The sequence below is a fragment of the Cibotium barometz genome, chromosome 19 (genome assembly GCF_041138505.1).
Source record: "Cibotium barometz isolate CiBa-2024 chromosome 19, ASM4113850v1, whole genome shotgun sequence".
Lineage (NCBI taxonomy): Eukaryota > Viridiplantae > Streptophyta > Polypodiopsida > Cyatheales > Cibotiaceae > Cibotium > Cibotium barometz.
In genome coordinates this window covers 20582091-20593047 of record NC_141064.1, presented here as the reverse complement: position 1 = coordinate 20593047, position 10957 = coordinate 20582091, and positions in this window count along the sequence as shown.

The window sequence follows — 10957 nt, the reverse complement described above, 5'->3', positions numbered from 1 at the left end:
CAGTCTTCTTTTTCCTTCCTCTCTTGATCTCCTTCATTATCTCTTTGTGGATAGCTACGATGCTAGTGTAAACTTCAAAGGAGTCCTCCATTTGTTTCTGTCTCAAGGTGATACATCATATGGAGATATGGGGATTGTGGTAGGCGCTAGGATGTGGATGCAAGAGCAAACCCATGCTTCACATGCACTGTATTGCCAAAAGGAGAAACTACAAAAGAAAATAAGTTTTGCTTACCATTGGATACTTTTCACCCAACAGACATGACTAGCAGTAAACTAGGAAAGGACAATTCTATTGTAAAGCTAGGATTGAAGATCATTGACTTTTCCCCCATCAAGAAGACTCAGGGGTGGATAATGTGGAGGACCTGGTGAAAGCGGTGAGGCATGCAAAGAAGGCTTTGGATTCATGAAAAAAGTCCATACCTGAAAAGGAGACAACAACCACTCAAGTTAGGAAAATTGTGGAGAAAAAAGGCAGGGCCATAGTGAAGAGTGCACTTGAAGCATCTACAAATGCTGGTGCAACTTCTTCAAAACATAAAAAGGAGGGTGACAAAACAAAAGTCCTTGATGTAAGCATAATAGCAGCTGAAGACATGACGGCAGGCTCTCAGGTGCAAGAAGAGGAGCAAGCACTTGCAAAGAAGAGAAAGGCAAAGCACTCTACAAAGGTTCAAGAAATCTCTTCAAAGAGGCAAAGCACAAAACCAGCAAGTGGTTCAAAGGAGATAGATGTGTCCGATGACGAGCTAATGGAGGTTGAGACTCCAAACAAGAGCAGCAAAGCAATTATCTCATTAGAAATAAAGAAGGGATATTATCCCTTTGGTCTAAATGAGTTCTTCAGCATGAGTACAGCTAGTCCTTCTTGCATTTTTGCAGCTTAGTGTTGGTTGCCCTGTTAGGAGTGCTAATTGCATTCTTTCTTCTGGTTTCGGTTTTGGGAGAGGTCTCTGAGCCACATGGTTTAGTACCTATGCCATCAGGTACGGGTTGCAAATCCTGATGGGCCTTAAGGTAATTCTCCATCTCCCTGTGGATGTAGTAGGCCCAATCATCCTCCTTTTCTTCGTGCACCTTTGCTATTTGGTTTAGTACCTGTCCATTGGCTTCACTTGCATCATTAGTGACATCGCTCTGCGTGCCTTTTTTGTGACTTCATCCTTTTGATATTCTTGTATTCGGTTCCATTAGAGTTATATGAGCTCTTCTTCACAGCAGTGCATCTAGGGGCATCTTGTCAAAGGCATGTGTATGTATTTTTACTGGTGGTGGGAGCTGCAGAGCCTAACATATTAAGTCTTCTTTGATCAATACTTGCTCCGTGGTGCCATCTATAAGATTCCTCCCCTCAGCCGCCTGAATAACAATTAAGCCTCTACTTAAATCCCTTGTAATCATTCTATGTTTTTGAATACAAGAAAATATTATTTTTCCTTGTTTGGCCTAGTGAGATAAAAATTTCTAGAGGGTGGTAAATCAATATTGGGATATTTTTGGATAAATAAATTCTACAGATATCAAAAAATGTTTTCCTAAAATAGAAAATCAAAATGGATTTTTCAAGGTGCAATTGGAATTAATTAAAAATGATTTAGAAGACCTTAGCCTAAGGGTCAAGATTTTGTGAAAATTTTGGATTAAGGTTCCTATGGACCAATAAGATTAATCCAAGTGTTGGGATAAGATAAATCCAAAGAATAAAAGAAAATACCCAAAAATGAGTAAATGCCCACATAAGATGAAGAGTTGACTAAGTACTAGATTTATTAGTTAAAAATTATGAAGTATTAATAAAAAAATGAGATATTTTAGAGTAATCATTCATTTTTTATACATTGGTAAGGAGAAGGGGGCCCTTCAAGGAGGCGCCTATTTCACATGTGTGGATAAGTTTTAAACTCAAAAATAATAGGATATTTTTATCTCTCCTCTCTCCTAGATCAAACCAAATCAAAAAGAGAGCCAAACTGGTCCAAAAGTTGTCCAAATTCAGCCAAATTGAAGCTGGAAAATTCTAGAACTCAGTTAGACTTAGTTAGTGGCCTCCCTCATCTATAAATAGACCCTCATTCTTTTGTATTCTCATCTGTGAACTAAACTATGCGGGTATTACTCTAAGATAAGCTTATTTTCTATTATCCTCTAAAAACCCTCTACAAATTGAAGAGATTGGAGCTTCTCTCTCTCTTCAATCTTCCTTGGAGACTTCATCAACATACCAAACCAATTGATTGGTTGGGGGCCTCTACTTTGATCGAAGAATCAAGCAATCTAGGAGGAGGTAAAATGTGGTGTATGGTCTTTTTTCTTTAATCTCCAAATGTTTCTCTCTTCTCAACCCCTCTCAAGCTTGAGAAGCATTTAATTGAATGGCTTTTGAATACAATTGATAAAACACATAAATTTTCATTTATGCTTAAATTATAATGTTTTTTTTAAGCATGTCTCTCTCTCCCCCAAAGAATGGTCATTCCTATGACCTATTCTATATTCAAATGAAGCTTCTCATGAAGCAATCCTCTAATCTAAAAGTAATTTCTATGCTTGTCAAATTGAGGCCAATTAAGTGGCTTTTTAATGCTTTTATGCTATTTAATTTATGAAAAAATTAAGAATCAAGCCCATAATTGGATATTGATCCAATTAATGGTTATTCTAATCATAGGGATATTACTAAACTTTATGCTTTCAAATTATTTGAGAATTATCAGTAATAGCAGCAGAGCTATGGTGGTAAAATTTTTGAGAAATTAACACATAAATCATTTTTATTCATAATATAAAAAGAGGACTTCCTACCATATTCTAGGATTAATCATCCTAGATTAATTGAATTATTCTCATTATAATCATGGAAAATTAATTTTTATATTTATGCATAAATAGTTAATTAGGAAAAAGAAGAATTTCTAGTAATCCATTTTTAAGTTAAAAGAGTAATCCCCATGACAATGGAAATCCATGTATTCCAATGAAGTAAGAGAAAAATTGTGATGCTAAAATAATGTATATTTTATTTTAAAATTAAAGAAAGATTTTAGTTAAATTTATCTTTTTGCATAGATAAATTTAAATGATGAAAGAGGAATTCCCCCATATTGGAATTCAAATATTTAAATGAGGAAAGTGTAATTCCTAGTGTAAAGGAGTTAATGGAGATTTTTATTTAAATTTTAAGAGAAATTTTAGTTAAATTTATCTTTTTGTATAGATAAATTTAAATGATGAAAGAGGAATTCCCACCATATTGGAATTCAAATATTTAAATGAGAAAAATAGAATTTTTAGCTTAATGGAATTAATGGATATTTTTATGTAATTTTTAAGAAGAATTTTAGATAGATTTGATTTATGGGTAAAAGAGGAATTCCCATGATAATTGGATTACACTCATTGAAATGAGAAAAAGAAGGATTTCAAGTTTATTCAAAAAAATAGGTATTGATATTTTAGTTAAAAGAAGAATTTTTATGATATTTAAGAAAAGATGTGTTGGATAGGTGTCATCTCCAGATGGTGTCGTGCTAGTGGCACACTCTTTAGCCTCTAGGCATTTTTGGGATTTATAGCATTCATTTCCATTTTTTCCTATTTACACACATTTTTGGGTGGAGGAAAGGGTGGAGGAACTTGTAATGTATTATCCTTCTAAGCTAGTAGTCCATGTATGCTTTGCAGCTTATATGTCCATTGCAAGGTTCTGATTATAGTGGCTGCAGCATATTTGATACTGGAGATGAAATCAGTACTCTTTACAATGCTACTGCACAAAATGATGTGGGTGAAGGAGCAAGACGACACGGACCAAAACTCCTTAATAATTGCTTTACCACTGGAACTGTCGAGGGTACCTAATAAATTTGCATTATGCTGAAATAATGCATTACTCTTAAGGGCTTGTAAATATTGTAAGTGAAACTTGTTGATATATGGGTAATGTTTCTCATCCAAACCCTTTGGCTCCCACCCATCATCAAGTGTTTGAGCAGGATGGCTGGGTTATGTGTTTATAGGACCTTATATTCTTGTGTTTTTATATCCACTAACCACAGGGAAACTGACTACATGGGAGCTTTGTTTTCAATAGGAGCAAAGGTTGGGCTTGTTTGGTGGTATTTTGGTTGGCATCGCTTTGTGTGAGGGAGGGATCAACATTCCTTGTGATGTGGCAATGGCAATAGCTATAACAAGAGTTGGTGCTAGAGCAAGTGTTGCTTATGCATGTACTAGTGGGGGCGAGCAAATTTTGATTGTTTTCCAGGTAATATGAAATTGTATATGTGCATCATTCACATTGTGTAAGAGCATCATTCACATTGTATATTTGCATCATTCACATTGTGTGAGGGAATTTTCATTAGTTACTTGATTTAAATTAATTATATTACTTAATTAATATAAGGTCTCAACTTAAGGATAAAGGGCTAATACCTCTCTTTAAGTATTATAAGTTGGTCCATTTTCATAATTAACCTTGTTATACTTAATTGAGCTTGGCAAAGCTTACTTGCTTATAAGGTTTAGACTTCATAATAAAGTTCATATTCCTCTATTAGAACCTCTTTCATTTCTTAATTTTAAGATCTATACTTGGGGATAGAGGTCTAAGATTTCTTCTAGTCTTGGTTAACATAAGTTCTAGATTCCAAAATAAAGTTCCAAGACCCCTAGTAGACCCTTACTCGTTTCTTAATTTTAAGATCTATAAGACTTGGGGATAGAGGTCTAAGATTTCTTCTAGTCCTTAGGATAATATTTGAAGGCTAACTCAAACAAGGATTCAGTCTCTCTAATGTGTCCCATTGTTAAATGTGAAGGGTATTGATTTGTTATGCCCCACTAAATACCTTCCTAGATAATAACCTTATGCTACTATGAAGCAATGCTGAAAATCTTTAGGTGTGTTTATGTAGGTAATGCAATTGTAACCACCTCGTTGTGCCTCCATGCTAATGTCCCAACTATCACTGGGAGAAAAAGTGCGTGTACTTTCTTAGAATGGATAACAATTAGATAACCTCTCCTTATATTTTAAAGGAATTTTGTAATGTTGGATCTCAAGTTAATTTAACCATATTGTAGTGTTTCACTTCCAATTCCATTTACTACCTTTGATGCAAGTTCTATATCAAGTGATTGGTTATATGTTAATACTACAAGCTTTTACAAATAATCTTATTAAAAACATTATAAATTCATGGTGGGTACCAATGAATAAACTTTAATTTTGCTTTTACTAAATGAGGAGTATTAAACATGTATATATACAAAGTTTAAATGCATTTTATTTTGTAGGTCATGATCAATCAATCAAAATCAAATTAGCTAGGTGTGATAGTTTGAAAGTCTACTTTCATATATGTACTACTATTTTAAAGTTACCAACCTTTGATTTATTAAAATTTAAGGTTGAAAATCACCAACTGATCATGAGTATTGCAATGCTCCCCCTTCCTTGATGATGAATGGATTTTCTTTTATACAAAAAAAAGAATGTGAATTTCTCTTGTTTGATTGCCGAGAGGATTTGTCAAGATATTTGTTATTTGCTTATTAATAGGACAATACTTAAATTCTAATTCATTGATCTCCTAATTTTAGAAATGAAATGATGTTGCATTTTTATTTGCTTTGTTGGAGCATGAAATACCAAATCTTTAGCTAGTGTGATTGAAATTTGATTGTTTACCCATAAGGGTGTCAAATTGTCATGCTCTTGTCTGATGTCCCTTAAAATTGTTCTAAGCCAAATGGCTTTACATAGATTACATTATTTGCACCTCTTGTATTCTACCTTAGTGGATGAAAAATCCAGTGTACTTTTCTTCTCCAAGAGTCGATCCTTGTTACAACCCTTATAAGTATATGCTAGAAAAGCATGGTGTGGGACACGTCGGTAGTGTGTGTGGGAGACCCAACGGCATCAGTATGATTAGACATCATCACTTATGAGATTAAGTGTGAATGGGTAATGTTTATGGGTCATCATGATGGTTATAGGCCAAAGATCTAGTCAACACAAGGGGTGGCACCAACAAGGACACAGGGGGCATGTGAGTATGGTATGTGGTCAATAGGGTACACACTATATACTCCGGGGGTACTAGTATATATATTGGTTGGGTGGTTAAACAGAGTATGCCATGCTAGGGTTATTTTAAAAGCTTATTCTCCATCTCACCATCACTATTTTGTATGAGGGTTGAAGAACTAGGGCTTAGGTTGCATAAGGCCATTACATTTGGTATCAAAGATTGCATTGCTCCTTAAGAAAGGTAGGCTTTCCTTAAGCCTAAATCGCTACTTCTTGCAAATTCTCCTTATCTTTAAAAACAATCATTTAATGAAACCATTGAGTCACTAATCCTAATCCTCAAAATCTCCAGTTAAATCCTTATTCCAAGGGTACTCAATCAACTGCCCTTTTTCAGTAGCTCTAATTGGATTTTAGCTTTTACTTACCCGAAACCATGCGAAGGGAAAAATGTAAAGATCTATCATGTCTACCAAAGTGTTTCCTTATCCTCCTACATCACAAAGTATATCAGGATGCACTACTAAGTATGGAGGTGTCACAATTCTTTTAAACAATGTTTGCATCATCTTAAAGATGTATGTCCTTATAAAGAGAAAACAGTAAGTCTAGGTTTGTTATGGATTCGGCACATTTTGTTGAAAAAAAACCTAACCAATGAACACCATAGGGACATGGAGGCAAACAAGAAAAGATGGTAGAGTCAGTAGGAGCAACAACAAGTTTTCCCACCTTTGAATACAAAAGATACTATAATCACTAACATCATGATTACTACATGCAATCTGGCCCACATCAACCCACATCAAAGGTGTTAACAAAATTATGAGAAATGTAGAGAAATTATTGAATGAGCTAAATGACAGCATAGAAAGTGACCCTTGAACATGCCAAGGCAGAGGGACTTTCCAATGACAGTTTATCTTCTTTGCAAAAGGATTTGGAGTGTGGAGCAAAGCTAGATTCAGAGGAATCCAAACACCTCCAAATTGGAATTAAAGTGACCTCCTGTGATCTTCTCAAAAGTCTAAATTCTATTTTGGTACAATGGACCTTACAAGAAATGTTTAGGAATCAAAGGTGTGTACAACTTTTCTTTAATAATTTATTGTCTATCATCTAGTACTGGCCAATTAGTGGCGACAATCTTGTGCCACCTTGTTAAGTAAACAAGAATCATCATAGATTCATCTTAGTATAGTTGGCATGACCTTGTTACAGCCAAGCCATACATAATACAAGCAATTTGGTTATCTTTATATCTGTGTCACTTCTTTTTGGATTAGGAAGCTCCATTCTTGGGAGTCTAACTATGTTTTCTTCTCATTTATGGGGATTAATACCTAATATGATTTGTTCTTGAGGGCTTCCTGTGTAGTTATTAATGCGCATTGTAAATAATGAGTTCTTAAGTAATATTAGCTCTCTTACATTTACTAGAATTGCATTCTATTTGTGCTAGCATATTGTTTATAAGGGAAGAAACATTGTGTTCTTTTCCTGTAAAAATTAAGTAGCCATTTCTTCTCTCCTATAGCTTCTCTAGCGATGGTACTGATTCTCCCCAAGGTTCTCAAGGGATTCTAGAATGAGAGTTTATTTGCTCTCCCATTTGATTTTACTCGCACTTTCTCGCAATCCCGTTCGTCTCCCCACTCGTCAGCTCATCTCTCACAACTAATTGGCCCAATCCCTCCCCTCCTCTAGAGAACAAAGATTCAAGCAAGAGATAATGCTCTTTTACTCAAGTATAAACTATGCAATCTACCATAACAATGTAGAGCTTAATCTACTATTAATCCCACATAATCTAATCTTACTCAAATCTAGCATAATAGAGTTCAAATGGAAGCTAAAACCATGAAGAATACATTATAGCTCACAAATCTTAGAGAGCACGTCACATTAGAGTATAGCATTGAGCATTCACAAGAGGAAAGCAAGAGATAGATCTCACAACGTAAGATAATGCATGTGTGGTCCATTGAAACATAGAGATTGTGACTTATAAGTTATGGGTTGTTGTGTCCTTAGTCCAAAACTTACTTATACCTTAGTCTAGCTCTCTGCTCCTTTATTTATTATAAACTAATAATCCTAGGCACACCATTGGGCATACCTTAGTATTATCACGGACTTCATAGACTTTAAATTATTTGCTTAATGGACCAAGCCGAAATGGCTTTCCATCATGCATTGGAATTCCATTGATTTGGTGTTGGAAACTCATCCTTAATTGTTGTAGATACCTAATCCACCTTAACTTTGGTGAATTTGTAGTTGAAACATTATCAAGAACCCATTCCCTTGGTTTGCTAGCTCTCATATGATTAAATCACCAACATACAACCTTGAAATCAGCCAAAACTTTGACCATGCATTGTCCTCATCGTTTCAAGCACATGTGAGCTTTCTTTGCCTAATAAGCTTTAAGTTTAAATCATTTTTAGAGTTAATATTATATTCACTCACACAAGGTTTTTTCTCCATGTTTAGTTTTTCTTTTATAGTTGCCATTCTTAGCTTTTTCTCCACGCTTAGTTTTTCTTACACTTGGCTCTGTTCTTTAACTTTTTCTCCTTACTTAGCTTTTCCTTTACACTTAGCTCTATTCTTTAGCTTTTTATTACACTTGTCTCTATTCTTTAACTTTTTCTCCTCACTTAGCTTTTCCTTTACACAGCTTTCCTCCACCCTATGCTTCTCTCACATTTGATTCTATTCTGTCTTTTTGTGTTTGTGGAATTTGGGTACATTGAAAGCCCTCTATCCTCTTCATCCCTCTTAGCTTTTTCTTGGTTACAAGTTCTTTTTACATCTTCCCCTTATCTTTTCCTTGGATTGCAAGCTCTCTCTTGTTCCTCCCTCTTATCTTTTCTTTATTGCAAGATTCTTTTCTTTTCCAAATCAGTGCTATGTTTCCCATAATCCACTCATGATCTCCACTCTATTTTCTTGTAGGATGAAATAAAGATGATGTTGGGCGAAAAATAGAAGACCTTAACAAAAGGAGGACAAGGATAATTATGCCATGCATAAAGAAGGTATTCAAGGAGATATATGAGGAGCTTAAGTAGAGATAAAGGTCAAAGCTGGATATCATAGCCAATAATGCTCATATAGTAACAAATGGTTCCATAAACTCTACTCCTTGGATTGGGAGAAATTAAATCATTCTATGATAAAATGGATAAGGTTTGTGTCCTTGCAAGTTATGTAGGGTAATATAGTTTACAACGTGCCAATATGAGCTTTATGTAATAACTGTGCCAATATGGGCTTCTTATAATAATTGTGCCAATATGAGCTTTGTAAATGTATAATGTAAGAAAGCATTCATGCTTGCCAAGGGTGTGTTTTCTTATGGGGACAGATGGGAAATGGAGAAATTCTAAGCATTCACCTTCTTGATACTCGAGTTTGACCCTACATTGACGCTTGCCAAAGTAGCTTGTGGTTGTTGCTTAGGAAATTCAATCTTTGCTTAAAAAGTAAGACTAGAGTTGCACTATTGGCCTAACAAGTCTACACACTTGATTTGAATATGTACTATTAAAAATACTAAAGAGAGGCACTATTGGCCTGGTGGGTCAAGAATTGAATACAAACGATTGAAAAGACTAGAGAGAGGCACTGTTGGCCCGATGGGTCTACACTTGAATACATACTATTAAAAATCTAGGGAACTATTTCAAACACATGTCTGCTAGACTCTCATAATTCTAGAAGGTAGCCTCCCATTCTTATTTTATCACTCACTGCTTGGGAGGTACCACCCACCATAGGTGGGTGGGACCTCCCCATGCTTATTTTATCACTCATTGTTGCTCTACGGAGGTTCCACCCACAAGTGAGTGGGTGTAGGAGTAGGAAAAAAAACTACACTCATGTCTCAACTAATGGTTGGTAAAGTATTAAGGTGGGTATTAAATGTCTCACCTAGTGGTTTTGGTAAAGTATCAAAGTGGGTATTTAATCCAACTCATTGAAAAGAAAATTTATAAAGGGAACTGATACTCTAAGAATTACAATTATACACAAACTCAATAGCTCAACACAAGATTAGTAGCTAACAAACACAGTGACTAGACAAACCACCTAGCCAAATTTGCATTTCCCTCAAGAAGGCAAAGTTGTGGTTTTACTTCATGGTTAGTTTGAGTGATGATTCCAATAATTTTTCCAAAGTACAGTTAAAGTTTTGGATACGTGTATTCTTGATTACACTAGTTCAGCTACACTAAAAGCCAAGAGATAAGTATGAGGACATATATTTAAAACATGTGAAAGGAAAGCTCATAGATTTTAAGAGAGATCCAAAAATAAGATGCAGTGTCTGAACCCATGGACAAAGGCACAACAAAAACGAAGATTTCACTAGAGGTTGAAACTCAACAATAGGGAATTTTGAGGATGTTGGAGAGCTTCAAGGATCAAAAGTGGCTTCCATAGTTTACCCAAGTATGAAGCGTAGACCAATGGAGGCGTAGCATGAGGGAGTACCGATGTTAGTGTGGCAGTACAGTTGCAGTGAGCTGCACAGGATTTCACCTTTCACCTTAGAGGATGTAATAGAGCTAGAGCCACAATCTCATCAAAGGAGGAGTAGCTAGAAGAGTGCAAAAAATATGCTCCAAAATTAGTAGAAGGGGATCTCACGTGTAGCATCACGCCACGTAGGCACAGTCAGCCAACTTAAAGGCAAGATTAGAGGTATTATCAGAGGGCCAAGAGCTCTGTATACATCCTAAGAACAAGGGCCTAGGTGTGAACACAAGTAGCATCCAATTGACCAGGAATACTTCTAAATTGGCAACTAAAAGGTCAAATAATAGTATCTAGTGTGCTAATTTTGTAGTCCTAGATCTTATACAAACGATGCAAGAATCCAAAGTGCCAAATTTTCAGCCCAAAGGT